At 48.4% G+C, this 27,477-nt stretch overlaps 1 protein-coding gene across 1 annotated transcript in view; it reads left to right on the plus strand.

Moving 5' to 3' along the window:
- Positions 1-2,079: 2,079 nt before the first annotated feature.
- Positions 2,080-27,477, plus strand: part of GFAP (glial fibrillary acidic protein) — a 49,847-nt gene continuing 24,449 nt past the window's right edge. The window contains exons 1-2 of the mRNA XM_083407866.1: positions 2,080-2,106; positions 3,004-3,100. The gene's annotated coding sequence lies outside the window, so the exon portion shown is untranslated. The remainder of the gene's footprint in view (positions 2,107-3,003; positions 3,101-27,477) is intronic.

A 27,477-nucleotide genomic window follows, 5' to 3' on the forward strand; every position in this document is an offset into this window, starting at 1 on the left:
AAGGATGACAGCTACATTTGCTTACTAATGTTCCAAATTAAGGTAGTGAGCTTCTGAGTTACACAGAGCTTCTCTTCAAGCCTAAGAGCGCTTCATCCCTGGTGGTTGCTGCTGGGGGAACGAGTGGATTGGGCCAACCAGTTGTGCCTGACATTGTTAGGAAATGCTATTTTATTGAGTTCGGTGGTTTTTTGTTTTCGTTTTCTGAATAATTTTTATTTGGTTTTACAAAACAAAAAATTATAACAATACCAACTACGTAACCTTCTACTGAGATTTATCAGAATCTCCCTCACTTCCCACCATCCCCTCTGTGGGTCCAAATATCAGCATCTTCGACTACATATTATTTCATAATCCATATATATTATAACTCTCCATATTATCCATAGTATTTGTTACATTACAAGTGTTATTAAAATCATGCTAATGTTTTTATCTGCTTGCAGTGGTCTCCTAAATAAATTGTGAATGTTTCCCGTTCTTTCTTAAAGTTTGTATCTTCTTGGTTCCTTAGCTTTCCGAAAAATGTGGAACTCTTCACGAATTTGTGTTCATCTTTGTGCAGGGGCCATGCTAATCTTCTCTGCATCATTCCGATTTTAGTATATATATGTGTTGCCAAAGCGAGCCATATATTGGTGGTTCTTAACAGTGGTTGTACCAAGGACTGTTGTGGTTTGCTGCTTCTTTGAGAGCCAGTGTGGTGTAGTGGTTAAGAGCAGTAGATTAGTAATCTGGGGAACCGGGTTCGCGTCTCTGCTCCTCCACATGCAACTGCTGGGTGACCTTGGGCCAGTCACACTTATTTGAAGTCTCTCAGCCCCACTCACCTCACAGAGTGTTTGTTGTGGGGGAGGAAGGGAAAGGAGATTGTTAGCCGCTTTGAGACTCCTTCGGATAGTGATAAAGCGGGATATCAAATCCAAACTCTTCTTCTTCTTCTTTGTGGGCAATCCCAGCACCGTGTGATTCTTCCATGTTATTAAATCAGCTACGTAATTTGTCCTCTGTGGCTGCAATGTGTGTTCACTTGGAGGAAGATTGTGCATGAAGGCTTTCTTTGATGTTTCTGCTTCGGCCATTCGGACAGCAGCTTTTCATTTTAAACAAAGCACAAGTTCCCTCTTTTTGATAGGGAAATTGCATGAGAGAGAAACTTTAAGGAAGCACAGTGGTACCTCGGGTTACATATGCTTCAGGTTACATACGCTTCAGGTTACAGACTCCACTAACCCAGAAATAGTACCTCAGGTTAAGAACTTTGCTTCAGGATGAGAACAGAAATCATGCTCTGGCAGCACGGCAGCAGCAGGAGGCCCCATTAGCTAAAGTGGTGCTTCAGGTTAAGAACAGTTTCAGGTTAAGAATGGACTTCCGGAACGAATTAAGTACTTAACCTGAGGTACCACTGCATTTGGCTCTTCAGCCCTGCCAGGGACTTATCGGTGTCTCTGGACCGTGGTTTAAGTCTTTCTGCTTTAGAGTTTATTCTTTAGTTGCCGTGATCTTAGGGCTGAACAGTAGTTTTCAGGTTTGCCCTGCTATTCCCTGTTAGTAAAGTTAGTTCTCTTTCATCCAGCATCTCTCTGCCTGGCAGCTCAGGTTTAGCATAGTTTATCACGATTTGCAAAGGAGTAGAGGGATTGCAAAGAGCCGCTGTGCAATGTGTAATTTGCACTTAAACATTACAAAATGGTTTGCTTTGGTCCAGCGAACTCTGGCGCTGCAGAATTTATTTTAACAGCTGATAGCGTTGTTAGAAGGAATCTCAGCTGTACATGGCCACTGACCAGAGCAAAAAGCGAAAGCAGGAGCCTTTCATTTAGTGCAGGCTTAGTTGGCAGGTTTGCAAAATATCCTTGCGGTGGAGACTTTGGTTATGGTCAGGAGAGGCTGGCTGGTGACTGAGTGAAGTGAATCGTGAAGCACGTCAGCCCCCACCAGGCATGGCTCTGGAGTGGAACTAATTCCTTCACAATGCCCATTTGATCAACGGAGGCAATTAAGTACCCTGGCGACAGCCGAAATCAGTAAACAGATTGATGTGAGTCTTTTCTTCTTTCCAAATGAGGCAATGAGCAATCAAAGTGCTCCAAGAGGCAGGTAAGGTTGCATCTGATGGCCGGGGGGGGGGGGCTGATAATTGGAGAAAGGGTGCTCTCTCTCCCCCTCATGTTCTCCCTCTGGTGAGCTTTCTGACTCTACTGAGAGAGGCAGAGGACCGCATTGCATGGGTGTTCATCCTTGTTCAACATCACTTTCATGCCCAGGTAGCAGACCATGGAAAGCCACCGGCACTCAGAGCGGACATTTCTGGTTGGATTGACCATTGGTCTCTGCCTTGGTAGCATGGCACCTTCATAAGTCTTAGGTGCAATAGTTGATAACACAAAAAGTTGCACTTCCTACAAGGCTGGGATGGGGAGCCTGCAGAGCGCATTAAACATGGGCGAACAATTCAGCAAATATCTTCTTATTTTCTTCTTCTCCTTCTCCTTCTTCTTCTTCTTCTTCTTCGTCCGCGATCACTCGTAGCCGAGTAAGATTGTCTTCCATAAACACAATTTTAACAATGAGTCCGTAAGTGACTGTGGAAGCCAATTCTGGATCCACACGTCCTTCCACAGTGGGGATATACCGGTAGGTTTCCAGGCAGGAGTTGATCACAGTGAGGGTTTGCCAAGCATGCCTTCCTCTTAGCACATTTCTCCCTTTCATCATGAGTTCGAGCTTCTTCAAAGCCCACAACACCTTTGATAAAGGCTGTTCTCCAACTGGAGTACTCGCAGACCAGTGTTTCCCAGTTCTGGGTGTTTATACTACATTTTTTAAGATTTGTCTTGAGAGAGTCTTTTGTTGACCACCAGCATGACACTTTAACATTTTTAAGTTCGGAATAGAGTAGTTGCTCTGGAAGACAGCCAACATTACACTTGACAGGGCCCTCATTCTGTGTTTTTTAAAGTATGAGTCCTTACCAAAGCAATCTGTCAACCACAGAATCCCAGGATGATCCCAGGACATAGTCAGAAGGGAGATGAAGTAACCACTTTGCCAAAGTTACAGAGGTCTGGCCATAACCTGGATGGGGCCACAGGTATGCCGCTTTCAGTTTCATGGTGAAAGAAAGGCGAGATCTAAATGTAATAAATGAATAAACGAATCCCGGGGAAGGGGTGGAGGAGAATTCTGTTCCCGTTTTGATATAAGATGCGAAACGGAACAGAGCCATCCATCAAAATCCGCACTTCTCCAGCCAAGTAGTGTGAACGACAATGCAACAGATCACTGCAAAGTGTGCATATACCATATTTTTTGCTCTATAAGACTCACTTTTTCCCTTCCAAAAAGTAAGGGGAAATGTGTGTGCGTCTTATGGAGCGAATGCAGGGTGCGCAGCTATCACAGAAGCCAGAACAGCAAGAGGGATTGCTGCTTTCACTGTACAGCGATCCCTCTTGCTGTTCTGGCTTCTCAGATTCAGAATATTTTTTTCCTTGTTTTCCTCCTCCAAAAACGAGGTGCGTCTTGTGGTCTGGTGCGTCTTATAGAGCGAAAAATACGGTAAATAAATCCACTGGTGAAAATAACGTACAAAACCACATTATATTAGGGGGGTTTCCTTTGCACAAGGATGCTGTTTCAGGACCCCCCCCCCCACAATAATTCAGTTTGTACAAACGCGACACTCACACACGACATACGCTACACTTCTGTTATAAATTCATAGAAAATAAACCATACATCGGATCTGCACCGTTCCACTTTTATTTTACTCCATGAAGGAAGGACTACAAAATGGGGAAGGTTTGATACAGGCTGGCCATAATCTCTTGAGCATACCAGCACATACACAGGAGCCCTGCCCAGTTGCTATGCCAACCCTGATGGTCCTAGACAGAAGACCATCAAGGTCACAAAGGACTTGCATATGGGAGTGGATTCAACACGAACTGGAACAAAGGACAATAATCAGATCTTCCCTCTGGGGGCAGGAAACTGCCAACTCCCTTTTGTCCTCTGGAAATGACTCATGGGGAGGGGGAGAGGAGGAACCAGTCAGGTGACAAGATACTCAGATTACCTCCACAACTCCTCCCTCAACCCCTCCTTTTTGTGATGTGTCAATGATGTAGTCATGATGTAATCGTGATGTAGTTCTAGGGGTGTAGTTTGGGGGATTAGTAACTAATAAAAGTTGGGGTCTTCTTTTGTTCTGTGCTTCCATTTTGTTTCACCTGGTGGCAGGTGGGAGTCCTGTCGCGACAGTCTTCAATAAAGACCAAACCTACTGGCTGCTGTTTTGCTCTGGTATTCCTGGCTGGTGTCCTTGTTTCTTTGTCCAAGGGAGCCCTCGGATTTTTCCGTTAACAATGCATATGGTGAAAATGCTTAGACTTCTGTGTATTGGGAGAAGCTCCTGCTGAAATGCTGATGAATTTTCATGAGGACTTTTCGCCCCCCCCCCCCAATGCAAACTGATATGGAAATTTGGAGGACTGAAGTAAAGACCTGAGAAATGAGAGAAACCCAGTTTGACATGTCCAGCTATCGCTGGTTCCAGGGCAGATTCTCAGTAATGCAGAGCACAGAGACCAGGCCTGCCGGGCCTAAGCATTGCTCTGTGTGACTTGCATGTTGCAGGGGAAGATCGGGAGTGGTGGGCGAAGCAGCCTTTCATGGAAGCTCGTCTGCCATTACTGATCTTGTCACTGAGGAGTGCCCGGTAATTCTGGGACGCAGTTTGAAAACTGCTGGGCTAAGCCAAATAGACCAAGCCCTTGCTCCTGAATTTTAATCTGCATTCCTGCAGAATAACTGTGAAAGCTTGTGGGTGTGGGACAGGGAGACATGCGTACATCATGTTATAGAGTAACTAATGCAGGGGTAGGCAACCTAAGGCCCGGGGGCCGTATCTGGCCCAATCGCCTTCTCAGTCTGGCCCACGGACGGTCCGGGAATCAGTGTGTTTTTACATGAGTAGAATGTGTCCTTTTATTTAAAATGCATCTCTGGGTTATTTGTGGGGCCTGCCTGGTGTTTTTACATGAGTAGAATGTGTGCTTTTATTTAAAATGCATCTCTGGGGCATAGGAATTGGTTCATTTCCCCTCTAAAAAATATAGTCCGGCCCACCACATGGTCTGAGGGACGGTGGACCAGCCCACAGCTGAAAAAGTTTGCTGACCCCTGAACTAATGCATTGTGTCACGATCCTTCCTAAGCTAGAATTGATTTCATGCTTGCGTGTGATGGCTTTTCTCCATTTCTCATCGTTCTAATCTAAAACGCAGTTTGCTCCATTTCTGCCTCAGTTTGCAACTAAACAAAATCTGCAGGAAAATGTATGTGCATTTGTGTGCGAATATATTCCAGTATACACATCATTGCATGCAATCTTGCCTAACGTGGACATTTTTGCATGCTGTTTTCCCACATAAAATACAGTTTTGTATGCTATTTCCCTTTTTTTAAAAAAGTGTACTTTCCCCTAATATATGTGTTTTTGGGTTGGATAACTGCTGTGCAAAATTCAGAGAGCTGAAAATTCCAAAAGAAATTTGTGTTTTGGTTTACGTACAGGTTCGGGAAGTGTGATTCGATCGGCTCACGTGAAAATGTGAACCAAACACATTTTGCCTCCATTCATAGTTTCTGGGCACAGTGGCTAAGCATGTAAGCCACAAGCCTAGCAATCCTGGGTTCGAATCTTCCCACCTAGCCTGGGAATGCACAAAATAGCCTGTCTGAAGCAAGTCGTCGTCTCTTCTTCTCAAGCCTGCCCCTGCCATTTGCAACATGGGGATAATTCTGATAGCAGCCTACTCGATTCGTTGGAAGGATTGCAGCAGAGCAATCTGTTTCATTTGTTTGCTATTATTTTGTTATCTCTGAGTGCCTCTTTTTAGACAGAAAGGCAGCATATGCATATTTGAATTAAAATACAGAGAACTGTAACTGCTAATTAGCATGATGCTTTAACAGCATAGAGAACCCATCTCCCTTTCCTGACATCATTTCTCAAGCTTTTTTCCCTTTCTTTTTTTGTATCTATCCTCCCCAATGGGTCAGAGGTTAGTTGGCAGCCCTTGGTAGACTCTCTTCTTGGAATAAGGGTCAAGTCACAGCCGCCCGGAGTTCTGATCTGCAGTCAAGCCTTTCCCAAAAGGCACTTTGATCCAGAGCAGAGCAGGTGAAATGTTCGATACTGACGACTGTTGGCTGCCACCTAGCGCTCGTCTGACGATCCTGCTCATAATTCCATGCCTTTCCATCCAGGGCAGTAAATAGTGTAGCGGCCAAATAACCCAGCTGATATTTTGCTTTTTGGACCAATTACTAGAAAGGGGGATGGGACCCGGGTCGCGCTGTGGGTTAAACCACAGAGCCTAGGACTTGCCGATCAGAAGGTTGGCGGTTCGAATCCCCGCAACAGGGTGAGCTCCTGTTTCTCGGTCCCTGCTCCTGCCAACCTAGCAGCTCAAAAACACATCAAAGTGCAAGTAGATAAATAGGTACCACTCCGGCGGGAAGGTAACCGCCGTTTCCGTGCGCTGCTCTGGTTCGCCAGAAGCGGCTTAGTCATGCTGTATGCTGGCTCCCTCGGCCAGTAAAGCGAGATGAGCATCGCAACCCCAGAGTCAGTCATGACTAGACCTACTGGTCAGGGGTCCCTTTACCTTTACTAGAAAGTGGGGGGATGAGTATATTTTTTTAAAAGCCCAAAACGTTTCTGTTGGGGATTATATGGGCAAAAATTGCCTGCCCGCCCCACAAAAATGTTAAAGTTGTTTATGTATGTAACAACAGTAGCTAGGATTCTATATGTGCTTAAAATGAAAAGAAGAAGAAGTTCCAACCAAACAACAGATAAGTAAGATAATGGACTATGCAGAACTGGCAAAATTAACAGCAAAAGTAAGTGAATCTAACGATTATTGCTTTACGGAAGAATAGATGCCTTTTTTGGACTGTTTAAAGAAATCTTATAGTATGATGAACTCACAAGCAGGATTTGAGCTATGAGCGGCAGAAGTAATTAGATCATAATATTGTGGTTATGATTTGATAGATGTGAGACATTAACGCTGTATACAGTATAAGGTTGCAGGGAGGGGAGAGGGGTATGTGGTAAAGTTTTATTCTTTAACTTAGGGCTGCTATACGTCCAAAACTTCCCAGACATTGCCTGGATTCATCCATTTAAAATGTCGTCCAGATGGAATTTTCAAAAATTGGTTAAAATGTCAGGGAAACCCCGGGTGTATGGCAGCCCATATTGGAAGTGTTGCTTTTTTACTGAACTTCCTAAAAAACAGAGGGTGTTGTTGTTGTTTAGATTTTGCCAAAGAAGCTCAATAACTTTTGTATCCCGATTTTCACTTTTTGAAATATGGCAGCCCTAGCAGGGGTCAGCAAACTTTTTCAGCAGGGAGCCGGTCCACTGTCCCTCAGACCTTGTGGGGGGCCGGACTATATTTTGAAGGGAAAAAATGAACAAATTCCTATGCCCCACAAATAACCCAGAGATGCATTTTAAATAAAAGGACACATTCTACTAATGTAAAAACACGCTGATTCCCGGACTGTCCTCGGGCTGGATTTAGAAGGCGATTGGGCCGCATCTGGTCCTGTGATGGGATGAAGAGCTGCTTGTGCGTAAACTGCAAGTCCCTCAGAGTTTGAACAAGTTCTCAAACCTCTGCCTGTGACGGAGCCCCTCCAGCATGGCTGCGTCAATCGCTAGCAGAATCCGAAAGTGGTTGCTTTCGGAAACGTTTCCAACATAAAAGCTCCTTAACGGAAACACGTCTTCTGGACTCTCTGCGTGACAGTTTCCGGCGAGGAACAGGTGTCCCTATAGGAGGTCCTGAGACCTCCCCACTGTTTTCGCTGGAAGCGTCTCTGAGCCATTCCTCCGACTCTCCTTCCCTTGACGTTCCTGTTCGCCCCCTACTGGTTCCCTCTTCAGCTGTTACGTCTCTCTCTACCTCAGAGAGCCTTTGCACCTCCTGTCCTGCCGATGGCAGTTCCCTGACATCCACCTCCCCTCCAGGGCCCCCTTCACCCCCTCCCGTCTCCTCCCCTACGGGTTGGGAGGAGGTAAAACCCCGGAAAGAACCTTCCTCATCGTCCGAAGTTTCGAACACCTTTCTCCACTTGTTGTTGTTCCTAGTCTCTCGGTACTCCTCGTCATCTGAGTCCGTTCCTTCTTCCAACTCCGACTCCGCGAATCCTTCCAGTTCCTCTTCCTCGCCGGTGGTGCCGAAATACTCCCTCCTAAACCTTGCTACCGGCTGTGGTTTCCTCGGGAATCTTTGGTGGAACGTTTCTGTTAAAACCTCGTCATTGACCTCCTCTGCAGTCACCCAGGTGTTTTCTGACTCCGGTTCCCCTTCCCACGCCACCAAATACTCCACCTGATTGCCCTTCCACCTGGAATCGAGGATTTACGCTACATGGTTACTGCTTTCCCTCTCTTCCAAGACTGGTCCCCTGGTGTACTCCCCTTCACCTCCCCCCTTGTACGGTGACAGTAACGACCTGTGGAACACTGGGTGCAATTTCATGTGGCTGGGTAACCGGAGTTTGAAAGCCACTGGGTTGACCTGCTGAATGACCTCAAAGGGTCCCAATCTCTTGGGTCTTAATTTTTTACAACCCCCTTTGAACGGCAACCCTTGGGTGGACAGCCACACCTGATCCCCCACCCTTATTGTTTCACCTTCCCTTTCAATTCACCTTCTGGTATATACAGTGCCCCTTTGTAATACAATGCCCCGTTTCTTTCCTCAAAACCCTCCTGGCTCTCACCCTCTCCCCTGAGACCTCTGAGCTTATTTTGGGCATATTCGTCATTTTCCGTTTCCTCTACCAGTTCTCGTCTCCCCACCAGCGCCGCCCCACACACCCAGCGGTCCTCAGGAATGACATGTCTTTCTTCGATTGCCCCCTCCCCCTCCAAATACTCTGGTTTGCGTGAGAGAGCGTCCGCCCTGATGTTCTCTGGGCCTGGTACATAACAAATCTCGAAGTGGAATTTGGAAAATTCCTGTGCCCATCTCACTTGTCGTTGGTTGAGTACTCGAGCTGTTCTCCAATACTCCAAATTCTTGTGGTCGGTGCACACTTGCACCTTGTGTTGTGCCCCAATCAATAAATGTCTCCACCTCCGGAACGCTTCGTGAATGGCGAGCAGTTCCCTGTCATACACCGTGTAGTTCCGCTCGGACTTATTCAGCTTCCTCGAGAAGAAGGCACACGGTCTCCACTCCGACGTATTCCTTCCCGGCTGAAGAAGTACCGCCCCTACCGCTCGGTCTGACGCGTCTGTTTCCACTCTCATGGGCTTCTGTAGGTCCACATGCAGAAGTTGTTCTTCCGAGGCGAAAGCCCTTTTCAGTTCTTCAAAAGCTCGCTCCGCCTCCGCCGTCCAAACAAATTTCTTCTTGCTACTGAGGCAGTCGGTGATGGGCGCCGTCAAGTGTGCAAAGTTCTTGATGAACTTCCGATAAAAGTTCCCAAACCCCAGGAATCTTTGCACATCCTTCTTGGTCTTCGGTGTCTTCCATTCCAGCACCGCCTGGACCTTGCCTGGATCCATGGCCAATCCTTTGTCTGACAAGCGGTACCCCAGGAATTCCACCTCCTTGGCATGAAACTGGCACTTCTCCAGTTTCACCCACAGCTGATTGGCTTGCAGCCGGCCCAACACTTCTCTCACGTCCCTCACATGCTGCTCTTCATCTTCCGAATACACCAACACGTCATCTAAAAAGGCCACACAATTCTTGTAGAGCAAAGGTCCCAAGACGTGGTTGATAAAACTTTGAAAACATGCGGAGCCGGCTTGGAGACCGAAGGGCATTACGAGGTATTCAAATGCTCCCAAAGGGGTGAACATGGTGGTCTTCCATTCATCCCCCTTCCTTATGCGTATCAGATTGTACGCCCCCCGCAGGTCCAGTTTTGTAAAAATCTTCCCCTTCCTCACCCTGGTCAGAATGTCATCAATTCGGGGCATAGGAAAAGCCAGGGGTTCCGACACGGCATTTAGGGCCCTGAAGACAACTACAAGTCTCGGCTTATCTGTGTTTTTTTTGTCCACAAAAAACACTGGGCTGCCCCCCACCGCTCGGGACTCTCTGATGAAACCTCGCTTCAGGTTTTTGTCAATGAACTCCCTCAGCTCCTGCATCTCCCTGTCTGACATGGCGTACAGCTTGCCCACTGGGAGTTGAGCCCCAGGGAGTAGGTTGATTTGACAGTCAAAGGGTCTATGCGGCGGCAGTTTGTCCGCTTCCCTTTCGCTAAATACGTTGCTCAGATCTGCATATTGCGGAGGCACCTCCCCTTTATTCATTACCTCCATCCCAGCTAGGGTGAGCCTGGCTCCCCCTGGATCCTTCCCCTGCTTGCAGTGTTCTAGGCAATGCGCTGACCCAAAGGAGACCACCCTCTGATGCCAGCCCACTAGAGGATCGTGTAGTGCCAGCCAGCTCATCCCCAAAATGATGGGAGCTCCTCCCAAGGTGGCCACATTAAACGCTATCCTCTCGGTGTGCCTTGCCACCCTCATTATCATGGGGACTGTCTGTTGGTTCACTTCTCCTCCCAACAGCTCTCTGCCGTCAATCGTGGTCACCTGCAGGGGTTTACTTAAGGGGAGGGTTTGTATCTGGTGCTCAGCTGCGAACTCCTTACTCATGAAATTACAGGAGCTGCCTGAATCCAGAAGGGCCTTGATCTGTAGGGGGTGTCCGTTTGGCAGCTCTAGCAACACCTCTATCACTAAAGCAGGTCTGGGAGGTTCTGGTGAGGGCACTTTCACTGCTTTTGGGCCTGGCTGCTGTGCCCCGACGGTGGCAGCCAGGCGTTGGCTTTTACTTGCTCCTTGCTTTCCTCCTCCTCTCCCCCAACAGCTCCTGCCATGCCTTGCCATTCCTTTCTTCGTGGACAGACTCTGGCAAAGTGTCCTGGCTGTTGGCAGAGATAACATTTCTTGGCGCTCTTTCCCTCCTTCTTCCGCCCTTCACTGAGGTTTGAAACTGCGCGCGCCCGCGCTGTTCCAACTTCCATCGGCTCTGCCGGTGGGAAAGGCTGCTCTGGAATGTCTGGAATGCGGAGCTCCCTCCAACGTTCTCCTTTCCCCTCCCTCTTCTCCAAAGCCCTCGCTTCCTGGCGCGCTCCTATGGCCAGCGCGGATTTAGTCAGCTGGTCCATAGACTCCGCTCTGGGGGCCCGGGAAAGTTCATCTTTTAAGGACGAAGAGAGCCCTTCTTCGAAAAGCATCTGAATGGGCTCCGCAGACAGGTCCCACCCCAATCTATGAATCAACATAGTGAACTCAGTCCAGTACTCACGGACAGTCCGGTTCCCCTGTTTGCAAGCCATTAACTGCCTTCGCACCCCTCCCTGCTCAATGTCGCTGGAAAACATCAGGTCCATGGCACGAAAAAACTTCATCGTGTCCTTTAGGATCTCATTATTTGCTGCCATCAAGGGTCTAACCCAGTCCTTCGCCCCTGATTCGAGATGGCTAATTACAAAAGCCACTCGCGATTCCTCATCAGGGAAGTCATCAAATTGCAGATTGAGAGCGTATTGCATCTCTGTCCTAAAGGCATGATAGTTTCTGGGGTCCCCCCCAAATTTCTGCACCAATCCTGGCATCTTTCTGGTGAGCGGGGTGGCTTTCTCCTTCCCCCTTTCTGCATCCTGAGCCCTCCTCTCCTCCAGCCTCGCCGTCTGCAAGGCAAGCTGGATCTCCAACGTCCTATACCTTTCCTCCAGGCTTGGACCTCCTCCAGCTGCTCCAGCTGCTCCGGTTCCGGCTGGTTCGCTCATGATGCCTCTCCCTGGCACAAGCTAGCTTTCGGTGTCTTTCGGATTGCTGTGATGGGATGAAGAGCTGCTTGTGCGTAAACTGCAAGTCCCTCAGAGTTTGAACAAGTTCTCAAACCTCTGCCTGTGACGGAGCCCCTCCAGCATGGCTGCGTCAATCGCTAGCAGAATCCGAAAGTGGTTGCTTTCGGAAACGTTTCCAACATAAAAGCTCCTTAACGGAAACACGTCTTCTGGACTCTCTGCGTGACAGTTTCCGGCGAGGAACAGGTGTCCCTATAGGAGGTCCTGAGACCTCCCCACTGTTTTCGCTGGAAGCGTCTCTGAGCCATTCCTCCGACTCTCCTTCCCTTGACGTTCCTGTTCGCCCCCTACTGGTTCCCTCTTCAGCTGTTACGTCTCTCTCTACCTCAGAGAGCCTTTGCACCTCCTGTCCTGCCGATGGCAGTTCCCTGACAGGTCCCCAGGCCTTAGTCTGCCTATCCATGCCTAACAGTGTACCTGTGGGGGGTTTGTGTCAGCATCACTTAGGTAGGTTCTCTTTCTATTCATTTACAGTGGTACCTCGGGTTAAGAACTTAATTCATTCTGGAGGTACATTCTTAACCTGAAACTGTTGTTAACCTGAGGTACCACTTTAGCTGATGGAGCCTCCTGCTGCCGTGTGATTTCTGTTCTGATCCTGAAGCAAAGTTCTTAACCCGAGGTACTATTTCTGGGTTAGTGGAGTCTGTAACCTGAAGCGTCTGTAACCCAAGGTACCACTGTATTCATTTTCATTGGCAAGTGAGAGAGGTTGGGGGGCCCAGGGCATGCTTGGTTTTCTTCAATTGGCTGTGGTGAGATTTGTTTGCGTGTGTGACGTGGGGAAGGGATTGTTGGGTCAAGTTAACCATATTGACTCATATGCTGTCGGTGGGTTCTTGTTGTTGTCTTGCAAGTATTTCTATTTAAATTATCTTAGCATATTTAGCTAAATAGTCTTTGAATTTCTTCCAATCCTCTTGATACACCTCTTCCTTCTGGTCACGGACTCTTCCGGTAAGGTCAGCTAGCTCCCAAAACCCATCATCTTCATCGGCCATTCCTCCGCTGTTGGGACTTCTTGTGTTTTCCATTTCTTAGCTAACAAGCTGTTGTGGCATACAAAAACAATCTAACATTTTTCTTGGGCAATTCCAGACCTATTATTCCAAGAAGGAAGGCCTCTGGTTTCTTAATAAATGTATATTTCAACATTTTTTTCAATTCATTATACATCTTCTCCCAGAAATCTTTCACCTTGGGGCAGGTCCACCACATATGATAAAAGGTACCTTCTTTTTCTTTACATTTCCAACATAGATTATCACTATTGTGATCAATCTTTGCTAATTTTACAGGAGTAAAAGTACCATGGTCCTTTACATGGTACAAGTACCATGGGTTCTTGTTGTTGTCTTGTTGGGCTGTGTATACAATGCAGGCGAGCCGTACAGGCGGGAAACAGCCGTATTAGAAAAGCTAACCAACAGACTGAAACTGCCTGATATAAAATCAAGCAGCAGATTAATCAACCAACGCTTTAGTTGATTAACCAGCAAGGAGTGAATTTGAATCAGTCTGGCAGAAAATAAAGGGCAACTGTGTCTGAGCAGGTATTTTAAGCTATTTTGGAGACAGTATATTTCTGCCACAGGGACTGGCAATGTTAAAAGAGCCTTTTCATCGAATGACGAGGGGCGGTTCTTTGCTAAATCCTCTTCCATTAGTTCAAGCACTTGTACCGAAGTGCTGGCAACGGTAAAAAATCTGTTTAATGGATTGAACATATTAAGGGCAATTAAATTTGATTGATTGAATGGAAGGTATTAAAGGCACGAAAACGATCCTCGGTTGGTTTCTATAAATTAGTTGGAGCCGGTTCTTCTTTCACAAATCCGGGGGGGGGGCTCTCTATTCTCTTGGTAGCGCAACCAACTTCCAAAGCCCCACCTCTTCATATCTGGCACCTTCGCTGAGCCCCCCACCAGCTCTGCCGCCCAAGAGGGTACAGAAAAGAGGCCATTCCCTGCGTCATTTTGGCTGGGAATAAAGAAAGCCTTGTGCTCTCTCTGCATCCTCATTAGTCCTTCGGATTCCCTTCAGCTGATTCTGATGTCATGGCGACCCCCCAGGCTCCCTGGCTGGGCTGCCACTATACACTTATGGGGCTAGCGTAGGACACGGGCTCCACAAGACTCAGCGGAGGGAGCGGCCGGCTGGCCCTAAGGAGAGCCCCCCTCCCGCCCCGGGTTCGAAATCCATCTGAACTCCATCCTGAGGAAGGCCCAGCCTCCGGGTCCAGCTTGGCGCTAGTCTTTTTGCCCAACGCTGGGTTAAGAGGCCTCTCAGGTCAACAGTTCAAATCTAGCCCCAGGTAGTTGCAAAGAAAAGCCTGTTCTCCGTGGCTGCTTTTCAGGTTAAGCTAATTGGTCCCGGAGTGGCCATGGCAACTGTGAGACTGCCAGGATTAAAATGTTGAAAAACACAGCGCTGTTCGCGTAGAAACGATGGGAAAGATGGACAGGCAGAGAGGCAGACAGAGAGATGCGACTGGTCGCTTTGAATCAACACAAGATTCAGCTCAGCTGCTGTTGACAGAGGGCTTGTCCACGTTCCTGCTATGCCCTCCAACATTTCTCCGATGAAAATAGGGATGTCTTATTCCTAATAATAATAATAATAATTTTATTATTATTTATACTCCCCCATCTGACTGGGTTGTCCGAGACACTCTGCGCTGCTTCTAACATATATAAGAACAGAATAAAACATTAAACAACTTCTCTATAGAGGGCTGCCTTCAGGTGTCTTCTAAAGGTTACTGATCTCCTAGGTTCAGGGGTTGCATAACTCCATACCCTCCAACATTTCTCCGATGAAAATAGGGCCATCCTAAGGAAAAGCGGGACATTCCAGGATCAATCATAAACCGGGACGGCTTCTGTAAATCCAGGGTTGTCCCTGGAAAATAGGGACACTTGGAGGGTCTGTTCTTCTTGTCTGTTTGCCCCATCCTTTCTAGACATGGGTCCAAGCTGTTTTGCCATTACCCTTCTGCTTCCCCTTGGAAAACCCCTGGGTTCTCATCTAGGTATACAGTTTTGTGATTCCTTAAGTCTGGGGTGGGTAGCCTGTAGCCATCCCAACTGCAAGTCCTATCATCTCTGACCATTGGCTATGCCGGCTGGGCAGATGGGAGTTGGGGTCCAACAACTTCAACTGCTAGAATGCGTCACATCCTGAATCCACCCACTTCCTAGCGCAGGTCCTTGTTTCCCCCCACTTGATGGCATCACCCATCCCAACTTCAGCTGTTTCCCTTGGTGCCTGCCCAAGACATTTTGCTGCCTGAGGGAAAGGACTCCCATATTTCAGGTATAGAAACTAGTTAGACTGCCGGTGAATCCTGCATCAACACCTTCTGCTGCATCAGATACTGTCCTCCAGAACATTGCTGTTGTTTGTCACTGATGCCCAAACACACCCAGCATCTACCACCTGAGGCAGCCCAGTGCCTCACACTTCCTAATGGTAGAGCCGGTCCTTCTATCATTTTAGGAACAAAAACAACCCAACCACAATCCTGATGCCCCACCCAATCCTTGTGATGACCAGTTTCACTATGTTCCTAGTGCTCTCTGGGACTTAAGTCTCTCGTGTTCTCCTCACTCACCCCCCTCTTTTATTCAGCCAGTGCCCCTGCATACAAATCATCCCTGCACAATGACGCCTTCTCTGTAGCTCCCTCACCTTAAGCCAGGCTATGTAATGTTCCAGGATCCATGAATAGTCTTTGTGCTGTAGAAATGGAAGGGGTCATAAAGACACTGCCTTTTCCAGAAGACCTCCTGCGGCGGGTGAACGAGGTGGTCAAAGTTTTAATGAGTCCTGTAGCGCAGGCAGAACATAAATCACTCCCTCCGCCCTGTCCCGACCATACGATCTCCCTGGGTAACTATTAGATCATAGGGAGGTCAAGCCAGCCTGATGGAGTCCTTGCAACTCAGCAGTGGCATAGCACGGTTTGCTGGTGCCAGGGGCAGCACATGCATGCACCTGGGCAGGGGGCGTGGAGAGTGAACAGAGCCCACAGCACCAGCCCAGCCCTCACCGCTGCTGCCACCAGAGTGACCCCCCCAAAAAAGCCAAGCAGTGGGGAGCCCAGACGGCCAATGCGACCCTTGGGCGAATCCTCTTGATGCCTGCAGAGAGAACTGCCAAACTTTGCCATGCTGGGGTTGCCCTTTGCCCACCTCCCTTTTCCCATGCCCACTCACAATCCAGGGAGCACACCAAGGGGGAGCGAGTAGTGCTGGCTGGACAGCCATTCAGTGAGGGGGCTGGCGACGCAGTGGTGAGGCCAGGCCAGGCCAGATTTGGGGGGCCCAGAGACCCCTGACAGCAGGCAGGGAAGGATGGGGGGCCGGGCCCACCAGGATGTGCCTGGGCAGGATGCGGATCCCCACAGAAGCTTTGGGGCGCCTGGTTCATGTCTTCTTAAAATTGTGCACTTGGGACCACCTGCCCCCCCCCCCAATGCTACGCCCTTGCAACTTAGTATATCCCGGCAATGTAAGGAAAACTGTGTGGTTAGGAGATGATAGATAGATAGATAGATAGATAGATAGATAGATAGATAGATAGGTGTTATGTACTGATGTTCTCACCCTGGGCCAGCAGGGGGATACTGTGTGGTTAGGAGATGATAGATAGATGATGATAGATAGATAGATGATAGATGTTAGATAGATAGATGATAGATAGATAGATAGATAGATAGATAGATAGATAGATAGATAGATGATAGATAGATAGATATGGGAAAAGGTAAAGGGTAAAGGGACCCCTGACCATTAGGTCCAGTCGCGGACGACTCTGGGGTTGCGGCGCTCATCTTGCTTTATTGGCCAAGGGATCTGGCGTACAGCTTCCGGGTCATGTGGCCAGCATGACTAAGCCGCTTCTGGCGAACCAGAGCAGCGCACGGAAATGCCGTTTACTTTCCCGCTGCAGCGGTACCTATTTATCTACTTGCACTTTGATGTGCTTTCGAACTGCTAGGTTGGCAGGCGCAGGGACCGAGCAACGGAAGCTCACCCCGACGTGGGGATTCGAACTGCTGACCTTCTGATCGGCAAGCCCTTGGCTCTGTGGTTTAACCCACAACGCCACCTGCGTCCATATGGCAAGTGGAACCTGCAACAATTTTTTCGCAGAGTTGGATGCTCTTATTTAGAGTTCCAGCCAGCCGGCCATGCCCTTTTCACTAAGTAGCTACTGAGCATATTTAGTCCCTTACAAGGCTGTCTTGGTTTTCCCTCTCCACCAACACCACCCCATTTTAGATTTTCTGTCCCTGAATTTTTCTATACTTTTGCAAAACTTTGGGTTTCTCCAGAACTACTGATACTTCCTTTTCATTCGCAGATGTCACAGGTGCTTGCTGGTCAGTAATCACACAGTTCAATTTTGGAGTTAACTCTTTCTTAGCAAGAATATGATCTCCACAGACTTGGTAGAGTGTCATGCCTCATGAGCACAGCAGCTCATTCCCTGTGGGTCTGACCCCATGAAATCAGTTGCCGCGATTGAAAGTACCCATCTCCTCACAGTCATCTGAGTCCCCTCCTCTCCAACGCTTTTTCCAAGCAATCGGAGACTGCGCCTGCATGAAGCCAACCTCTCCTCCACCCTTTGCATGCCTCTTCTGGTTCTGGGAGCCAGGGAGGGAGGGGAGTTTGTCACAGCAAGAGGGGAGGACACACGCATGACTCTTGACCAGCCTGACTTATCTCTGCCTCTTGGCCTCCACTGCTTCAGCTTCTGCCCCGAGTCTGGACTTATCTCTGCCACAGACTTTCCCAGCTAAGCCCTATTACCTCTTCAGCTTGTGACACCTGCTCTTCCCAGTATTCTCCCTCTGACAATGCATTGTTGTCCAATCACCACTCCCTGGGCTCTGAGCCCGCCCACTCTGTCTCCAGCCAGCCCTTGACCATGGATGGTAATGTTTTGCCTACCATATTCAGAGGATCTGCACTCACAAAATGGAGTTCACTCTTTGTATATAATCTAGTAGGGGTAGCCAATGTGGAGCCCTTAAATATTCTTGGACTACATTCTCATCAGGCTCAGCCAACCTGTCCAATGGCTGAGGATTTGATTATTTATTTCATAAAATCTATACGCTGCTTTGATTAAAAAAAAACACAACTCAAAGTGGCTTACAAAAAGAGAAAACAAGGAAATCCAGACAAAATTACAATAAAACTTTAAAACATACAAAAGTTGAAATACTGAAACAATATAATCCTCAACTTTCTAAGTATCTGGGTAAGGTTGCCTAAACGTGAATGTTTTTAGCAGGCATCAAAAAGAGAAGTGTGGATTCTCAATAGGCAGGGACCTCCCAAGTTTAGGTGCTGTCACACAAAACGATCGAGTTCTTACAAATGTGGAACAAATACTTTCATTGCTATGTAATAGATCGGGGGAGCGTTTCTGGAGAGTAGGAAATGTAGGGGTTTATTGTTTTTTGTTTAACACAATTAACACCCCGTTGCCCCAATCCCCAATCCCAGAATACTATTTTAGGGCTGAAGAAGGTCAATTTCCTCTGTCCTCTTCTCCCTCCTGACACCCCAATGAACTGTGGGTTCTGTAAACTCACAATAACTTCTGTATCCAACTTGGTTTTTAATGACTTTTTGCAAACTGATATATTTCTGCACACCAGACACTACCCCAAGTCTACAGAAGCACCTTATTTTTGGGGTGGTCCTGTTTCATTTCCAAACTACTGTGAAGCTTGGTATTATTAGAGGGAATTACTAACCCCTTTCTCTAGAACTGTAAGAGAAAAACCCGTTGTTCACTCAGTTTTTATGCAGATCATTATAGTCCAGTGTTTTCTGTGTTCTTCTCCTGTTTTCCTTTGCCTTCAGAGCTTCCTGCTTATAAAATCAGACTGTTTTATTGATTCCTGTTGAGTTTGGCTGAGGTGTTACTGATCAATACCTCCTAATTGCACCTTGAATAGCCCATTCATATCAGTTTCTTTCCGACAAGAGATGAGTTTTACTTAGTTATTTCTTCCCATTTTTCTTCTTCATTTTTTAAAAGTGAAAGATCACTATTTCACAATATAAACATTAAAGAACCAAGAATAGAAAGGAATCATAAGAACAGGAACTGATGTCAAAGGGCAATGAAGAAGGGATAGAATAAGAGAACCATAGGGTTGGGAGGGTCATCTAGTCCAACCCCCTGCAATCTCAGCTAAAGCATCCATGGCAGATGGCCATCCTACCTCTGCTTAAAAACCTCCAAGGAAAGAGACCCCACAACCTCCCAAGAGAGTCCATTCCACTGTCAAACAGCTCTTACTGTCAGAAAGTTCTTCCTGACATGCATAACACAGATTAGTGTGATATCACTGCAGAGGCATGAAATATGAGAATAGCAGATTTTGAGTATTTCCTACCAACTGTCCATGATCACAGCCACTGTCGACATGCAGAGGGCCAGTAGGCCAGCTGGCAAACCCCAGCTGTGCCGTCTCCTTCCATCGGCCCGTGCTCTGATGTAAATCAGAGACCTGGGCTTCACAGCGAGGGCACACTATCAGCAGAGAGAACTGCACACACAGAATAGGCGTGAGGCTTGTGGAAGCATACTACAGCTACAGATTTATTAATCATAAATCAGGACAAAGAAACATGTCGTCTCTCTCTCATGTCATCTCAGAGAGAACGGGAAAAGCAAAAGCTATACACAACGGAAGTTCCCAGCATACTGTGCTGGAATGTAAACAGACATGTGACACGTAACAATTCCACACATCTGTTCCTTAAGGTGGAATAGAAATCTCAACAGCCACACCTTACTGGGTACTGGTGAAGAGAAAGAAAGTGCATTGTTATTGTGGCCCCTAGTGTGGATATTCACAATGCTGTGTGTGTGTGTGTGTGTGTGTGTGTGTGTGTGTGTGTCTTAAACATCTGGTTTGTGCACATTTCAGTATTTTTACAGCACACAGAGAAATCTCACCATGAACAGCTGGATAACTCAGTGCTGATAATAATGCCAAGGTTGCAGTTTCAATCCCTGTATGGGATAGCTGTATTGCAGGGGTTTGGACAATAATGATCCTTGGAGTCCCTTCCAACTCTGCAATTCTACGACTCGACCTTTCATGCCCCTGTGGCTGCAAAGCTTAGCTTGAAAAAATGTGTAGAAAGTGCCTGGTGACATCTCAGAAGCTAGAGGGTGGTCTGAGCAGGACTTGTCGTGGTCAAGGAGGAGAGGGTTAAGGTTCCCACTCTGCTTTTGACACTCATTCAGATGCTGAACCAGATATAATGGCTGGGCTTGCACTCCACAGCACACTGTGCCCAACCATGTTGTTGTTGTTTAGTTGTGTCCGACTCTTTGTGACCCCATGGACCAGAGCACGCCAGGCACTCCTGTCTTCCACTGCCTCCCACAGTTTGGTCAAACTCATGTTGGTAGCTTCGAGAACACTGTCCAACCATCTTGTCCTCTGTCGTCCTCTTCTCCTTGTGCCCTCCATCTTTCCCAACATCAGGGTTTTTTCCAGGGAGTCTTCTCTTCTCTTCTCTTCTCTTCTCTTCTCTTCTCTTCTCTTCCCTTCTCGAGGTGGCCAAAGTATTGGAGCCTCAGCTTCACAATCTGTCCTTCCAGTGAGCACTCAGGGCTGATTTCCTTCAGAATGGATAGATAGGTTTGATCTTCTTGTAGTCCATGGGACTCTCAAGAGTCTCTCCTCCAGCCCTATGCCCAACCATGGCATAGTGCAAATGGCTGGCACCCAAGGAGGAGATCCCTGCCCCTCCTCATGACTTGTAGAGGGAGACCTAATTATGCAGGCTAAACAAATATATACAAATTTGCACCACTGATTCATGTCACAGAATCCTGCTGCTCTTGATGCCACATTTGCATTCTATGGGTGTAAAGATTTCTGACACACACACCCTCAAACATGATGCAAAACACACACACACACCAGAAAAACCACTTCCAGCTGCCTCAAAGAAGCATCCTTGAGCATCTGAGTTATCCCTCCATTGCTGAGCCTCACCTGATGGACCAGTCTTGTACCATTGTACCTGATGAAGTGGCGAGCAAGTGCGGGGGAGTTTCTCTTGCCCCCTAAAATTGGCCTCTTTCTCTCTGCGGCTTAAGTCCCATTGTTTCCCAGAAGCAGACTGCGTTGTATGTGCTCTCCCTGTGGCATGCCAGCTCCCCAGACATGCGGGATAAAGGAGGCTTCATTGCTATGCACAGGCGCCTCATTCCCCTCCTGCCATCCCTTTCACTGCCCCGAACTCCTGTCCAGCAGCCAAACAACAACCTTTTCATTCTGTTCCAATGGGCGACACGGATTAAAAGACTCGGGAGCTGGCAAGCAACTGTTTTGGCCTCTGTGCGCCGGGAGAGGGGACTTGGGCTGCAGCGGCCCAGGGACAAGGGGGCTCATCCCAAGAGTTGTAGGGTTGTAAAACTCCAAGGGGACAGCACACCCGTCACTGTGGCGCTAGGGATGGGTTGACATGTGCGTGGGGCAGCCATGTCACGTTACGGGTGGTGTACAAGGTTGGGCAAAGGCACAAGTGTCTATATGGCAGCAAGCCTGTGAGTGTGTGAACACCAGCAGGCGTGGAACAGTATTTGCAGCGTCCAAAAGGGCAGTTAGGGCTAAATGCTCTCATCTGAATAGTTTAAAATTGGATGGGGGGCACCTATGCGTGAGGGAGACCATGGATTCGGCTTGCATTTAAAAGTGAACTCGAACTCATGTTCACTTTCCAAAACGATGCGCAAACTGAAACTCAGCCACCATTGGCAACGCACACTTCTCGGAATTTTGCGGCACGTGGGACTACAACTCCCATCATCCCTAGCTAACAGGACCAGTGGTCAGGGATGATGGGAATTGTAGTCCCAAAACAGCTGGAGGGCCAAGTTTGGCCACCACTGACATAATGTGTACATAAATGCATCTGTACTAAGGGAAAGTGTGCATATAAAATGCATGTTAGTGAAAATAACAAAGGGAAATGTGTTCTATTGGGGAAACATGCCCTGGCAAAAACATGCGTCTTAAGAGAAATTGCGTACAAAAAACAGGAGGAATTCACATTAAAATGTGGTTGAATTTTCACAGGGACTTTAGAAACAATAATGCGGGAATGTGGCAAAGTGAATTTAGAACTGGAACTATGAGAAACTGAGAGAAACCGAAACTGATATATTTACCCATCCCTAGGGCCACATCAGGACATGGGTGGCGCTGTGGGTTAAACCACAGAGCCTAGGACTTGCTGATCAGAAGGTCGGCGGTTCGAATCTCCGCAACCGGGTGAGTTCCCATTGCTCAGTCCCAGCTCCTGCCAACCTAGCAGTTCAAAAGCACATCAAGTACAAGTAGATAAATAGGTACCGCTCCGGCCGGAAGGTAAACGGCATTTCCGTGCACTGCTTTGGTTTGCCAGAAGTGGCTTAGTCATGCTGGCCACATGACCCGGAAGCTGCACGCCGGCTCCCTTGGCCAATAAAGCAAGATGAGCGCCGCAACCCCAGCGTCATCTGCGACTGGACCTAATGGTCAGGGGCCCCTTTACCTTTACCACTTGCCATATCTATCTATCATCTATCTATCTATCTATCTATCTATCTATCATCTATCTATCATCTATCTATCATCTATCTATCATCTATCTATCTATCTATCTATCTATCTATCTATCTATCTATATCTATCTATCTATCATCTATCTATCATATCTATCTATCTATCTATCTATCTATCTATCTATCTATCTATCTATCTATCATCTATCATCTCCTAACCACACAGTTTTCCTTACATTGCTGGGATATACTAAGTTGCAAGGGCGTAGCATTGGGGGGGGGGGCAGGTGGTCCCAAGTGCACAATTTTAAGAAGGCATGAACCAGGTCCCCAAAGCTTCTGTGGGGGTCCGTATCCTGCCCAGGCACATCCTGGTGGGCCCGGCCCCCCATCCTTCCCTGCCTGCTGTCAGGGGTCTCTGGGACCCAGAGTCTGGCCTGGCCTCATCACTGCGTCACCAGCCCCCTTGCTGAATGGCTGTCCAGCCAGCACTACTCGCTCCCCCTTGGTGTGCTCCCTGGATGGTGAGTGGGCACGGGAAAAGGGAGGTGGGCAAAGGGCAACCCCAGCATGGCAACTGGACCTAATGGTCAGGGGGGTAGGGCCACATCCAGTGGCGTAGTGTGGGGGGTGCAGGGGGGGCCGGCCGCACCGGGCGCAACATCTGGGGGGGGGCGCGCTCGCGCTCGCACTCACAGCTCTCAGCCCCTACCTGACTCACTCACTCTCTCTCACTACAGTGCTGGCTGTGCGAATCCGATCCAAGCCGCCGGGTCGCCGCCCACTGTGGAGGGGAGGGTGCCAGGCATGCAGTGCGGTGCAGAGAGAGAGCGAGGGACTATCTGGGGGAGGGACAGTGCAGCGGGGTGGGGGTGCAAATTACTTGCCTTGCCCCGGGTTAGGGGGCGCAAATTACTTGCCTTGCCCCGGGTGCTGACAACCCACGCTACGCCACTGGCCACATCTGTAAATTGTGGATTTGTGGATTTCAGAATCACCCTCTGAGAGAGCGGCATGACACGTCTTAGCTCAGTGGGGGTGTTGTGAGCTGTGCTTCTTCCTAGGAAGCAAATAAGAGGGGAGGTTGTCAAACCAGAATGCAGAGGCCGGCAGTCTGAGAGCATCTCACTAGCACCTCACTTATGATCTGCTTCAAGCTGAGGAGCCATGGCAAAGGCAGAAGTTTTACAGGACCAAACGGGGAACCTCTTGGTCTCTCGAGTCTCCCAATTCCTGTTTAATTGATGGCTGCAAACGTACTCTCTGGTGATCTCCAACAGGCGCACTGGAGTATCTGCCAGTAGTTCTGCTTACGGTGACCAGGAGGGAGAGGGAGGGAGGAAAACAGTGCCTGGATCCAGAGGCGGTTTTAGGGTAGCGTGACCTGTCCAACCATGCTGGACACCACGCTGCAAGGGGCGCCCAAACAATGCCATAGAACGGAGCACAAGAGGCGGGAGGGGAGGCACAGAATTTTAGCGTCGCACAGGGTACCCCTGAAATTTGAAGAGCCCAAAGTCTGCCACTGCTGTATATTGCTGTTCATCTCTGGTTTGTGACCTTCTCATAACATGCAGCATCCCTCACACAAACTGAGAGTCCACCTCAGAATATTTCCAGTCTTTTTTGGGGCCCCAGGTATTGCTTGAATACTGGTGAACAAGTCACCTTTTGGTGATTTTTGCAAAAATAGCAAGAGAGACTCTCAAAGGCTATGTAAGGATGCTTCCATGTGGACAACTTCCGTTGTGACTTAACAAACGGTTTTCAGTTATAAGGCCTTCTCCGTGGTGGCACCCTGAATGTGAAGATGTAACCATTCACCTAGGCATTTCACTCTTAATTGCTGTTCATCTTTCAGTTGGTTGGAGTAGTGTGATTCCTTTTCAATGCTACTGCAGTCGAGGCACTTGTAGTTTATAATGTTCTACTGTGGTATTCCTTTTAAAAAAACATTGTAAGTGAACGTTGAGACAATTTTTGCTAGTAAGCAGCATATTAATATAACTATAATTCTATGGTTCTGTCATAATCTAGTAGTGCAATTTGGAGCTGACGTTCCATTCTATTGGTGAATATTATGGTTTTTTTCATGTGTGTCTCTTGCTATGTTCTATCTAATCAGTCAGTGGCTCCCAGTGGAGTACAGGATCAGGTTTAAGGTGCTGGTTTTAACCTTTAAAGCCCTATACGGCCTAGGACCCCTACAGAGGTGGGTGCGCCTATTCTGTTATGCCCCATGGAGGACCTTATGGTCTGCTAACAACAACACCTTGAAGATCCCAGGCCACAGGGAAATTAGACTGGCCTCGACTAGAGCCAGGGCCTTTTCGGCCGTGGCCCCGGCCTGGTGGAACGCTCTCCCACGAGAGACCAGGGTCAAGTTACCAGATTTTTTTCAATGAATCCAGGGACGCTTTAAATACATACATACATACTACACGTTCGGGATGTCAATGTTGCAGTGATGGCCACATTTCCTCTTCCTCCAAGGCTTCTACAGTCATACCTCAGGATAAAGTCGCTTCAGGTTGAGCGTTTTCAGGTTGCGCTCCGTGGCGACCCAGAAGTAACGGAACGGGTTACTTCCACGTTTCGCCACTCGCGCATGCGCAGACGCTCAAAATGATGTCACACGCATGCGCAGAAGTGGCGAATCATGACCCGTGCACGTGCAGATGTGGGTTGCGATCTGCTCAGGATGCGAACAGGGCTCCGGAATGGATCCCGTTCGCATCCAGAGGTACCACTGTATCTCCTTTCTCCATGAGCCTGGGCAGCCCCTGAGTTGTTGGTTCTTCGGTGGTGGTGGGGAAGCGGTGCCTGGTGGGTCAGGCATGGAAGGCGGAGAAGGAGGGCCGAGAGCGGCGGCGGCAGTGAGGCTCGGGCAGCGCGATGCCTCCCTTCCCATCGGAGCAGCCCCAATCCCATTCCTACTTGCGTGCAAGCAGGAGGGATCCCCCGGCTGGGAAGCGATTTCACACTGCCTTTCGGAGCAGCCCCATGCCAACTCCTACTTGCGTGCAAGCAGGAGGGGCAGGGATCTCTCAGGCAGCGTGATGCCTCCTTGGGTGGGATACAAATAAAATATTAATAATAATAATAATAATATTAGTGACTTGGCCATTCTGGAATTTTAATAATTAGTTTTTTTAAACCCACCACATGAGAGAGGTGCTTTCTTCGGCGCTTGTATGAGAGCACGGTGCCCCCCAAAACACACATTTTTGGGCGCCATGTAAAAAAGCCAGATATCCCAGTTTTATCAGGGCAGCTGAGGGACGTGAGAGAGCATCTTCCAATGGGAAGTGCAACCCTTGGTCACCCCTGAAGCCAGGCCACGACCCCAGGTGTACCCCCTGGAATCCCTCACTGGGTCACGTACCCCCTTGTGGGAAGGGGGTCCAAAAGCCTTGGGCCTGCTCCGCTTCTCAGAAGAACCCTCCAAGGCCGCTTTTAAACGATGTCTTTTTTTCTCGTTCACTTTGATTTTCTTTTGTGTACCCAACCCCTTCCCAGGCCGGGGCTTTCAGGGACTGCGTGTTCCTGCAGCGGACCGCACTCCTCGCGGCAGAGCCGGCGGGGGGTATCAATCTTGCCACGACGAGCATGAAAATGGGACACCTTGAGACAGCGGCCAGAGCACAGAGCCCCTTGTGTTCTCGGCCAGGGGCTGGCGGCGTGGCCTCGGGCCCATTAATAAGGCCCTATTGTGGGGATGACGGCTCCCGGCTCCAGAGGGACGCGCAGGGCTTGGTCAACAGAGGCTGCTTTCGCCAGGGGAGGGGAGGCCGAGCGAGGGGTTAGGGGGCTGGGAACCTGGCTGTGGGCCAGAGGTGTGGCAGGCGAGGTCATAAAAAAAAAATAAAGGTTTGGAGGCGGCTGGGCTGGCAACTACGAATGCTCCCCCTGCCCTGTGCGACTGCAATGGCGTCTGGGGTGTGCCCAAGGCCTGTCCTCAGTTGAGATGCCATGGCAGCGAGGCTATCGTTAAATAAGTTGGAGATCTTGTTATTAAATATACCAAGAAAAAAGCATACCAAGAACTCAGGCCAATATAAGTTTCAGTAATGGGAGTCGTAAGGTAAAGGTAAAGGTACCCCTGCCCGTACGGGCCAGTCTTGACAGACTCTAGGGTTGTGCGCCCATTTCACTCAAGAGGCCAAGGGCCAGCGCTGTCCGAAGACACTTCCGGGTCACGTGGGCAGTGTGACATCGCTGCTCTTGCGAACCAGAGCCGCACACGGAAACGCCGTTTACCTTCCCGCAAGTAAGCGGTCCCTATTTATCTACTTGCACCCGGGAGTGCTTTCGAACTGCTAGGTGGGCAGGCGCTGGGACCGAACAACGGGAGCGCACCCCGCCGCGGGGATTCGAACCGCCGACCTTTCGATCAGCAAGCCCTAGGCGCTGAGGCTTTTACCCACAGCGCCACCCGCGTCCCTTAATGGGAGTCGTATCTACTCGCAAATCAGTAGTCAATTGTAAGACAAATTAATCCATTCGAAAGTATGTATTCTGACAAGGATTACAAACTCAAATAGAGATTACTAATTCAAACACAGATTACAAACTCATAAGGATATGCATAACACAATAATTCATTACAGAATTAGAGATAAGAGTTTATGAGTAGAGATAAGTTCATGTTAGTCCATACTGTAGTCCGATTCGAAGTGAAGGCCTTAGTTTCAATCACTGAGCAGAAGTCAGAAGTCAATTATGGGTCAGAAACTAGGACAGGGGCCTGTTTCGATGTATTCACCTTTATCAGCTAATTTTTAAGGGGTCGTGTAAGTTTGAAGAATTCGTATAAATATATCCTGTTATTTTCTACATTTCTCAGAGATAACAACTAAGTGTGGTTAGATCAACGTGTATCTTAAGCTTTTCTGTGAGAAACGTGAGTTTGTAATCTCTGTTTGAGTTTGTAATCTCTATTTCACATAA

This window comes from Podarcis tiliguerta, assembly GCF_965153285.1.
Source record: "Podarcis tiliguerta genome assembly, chromosome: 13".
Taxonomy (NCBI): Eukaryota; Metazoa; Chordata; class Lepidosauria; order Squamata; family Lacertidae; genus Podarcis; species Podarcis tiliguerta.